We start from the raw sequence: 719 nt of genomic DNA, 5'->3' as shown, positions 1-719 counted from the left end.
TAGCTGCCGTAACACTGTTAGGCTTCAGTGCTTTAAACATTGCAACACCAGGATTGTTTAATACTAGATAATGTAGTTTGCAATGTTTTATAAATTGGCTTCTTTATGGTAGATTTCAAACATTTTCTCTAAAATTCAGGAGGTTTTACTGATTGCTTAGTGCTTTCTGATAGCTTCTGAAATAACCTTACCATGATTTTTGTGCTCCCTCCACATTTCAAGTAGTGTTTTAGTCTTGATATTGATATATAGTTGTTAAGTGCCTCACTAATTCTTTTTCTTCCTCACTTCAGCACAGCTCCGATGCATTGTCGAGACCCTTATTTAGTTGGTCCCAGATCTTATCAGCTTATCTTTCATATCTTCTTGTGATATGTCCACAATCTCATTACATACAATAGTGGTTGTTGTTTTTCTGGGGAGGGTTCCCTCTAGGTGTGCCTTTAAGAAAGGTCTTTCTTCTGCCATGTCATGTATAACTGTTGGGGAAGGATCGTGGATGTGATAGTCTTATGTTTGATGCAGGCTGTGCTATCCTCAAAGTGGGGTGGGTGGGTCAGGTTGGTTTTGTGGTTGCATGGTGTTTTTCTCGCTCATCTGTGTTTTGTATTTCCAAGTGGTGTGTAAATTTTCATGCTATAATTATTGTTATATTGTAAAGCAAACTAAGTTTACTCTATATTGAGTTCATTGAGTCTTAACAAAATGTTGTCTACTGA

Source organism: Penaeus monodon, chromosome 23 (genome assembly GCF_015228065.2).
Source record: "Penaeus monodon isolate SGIC_2016 chromosome 23, NSTDA_Pmon_1, whole genome shotgun sequence".
Classification (NCBI taxonomy): domain Eukaryota; kingdom Metazoa; phylum Arthropoda; class Malacostraca; order Decapoda; family Penaeidae; genus Penaeus; species Penaeus monodon.
Note: the sequence above shows the minus strand (reverse complement) of the source record.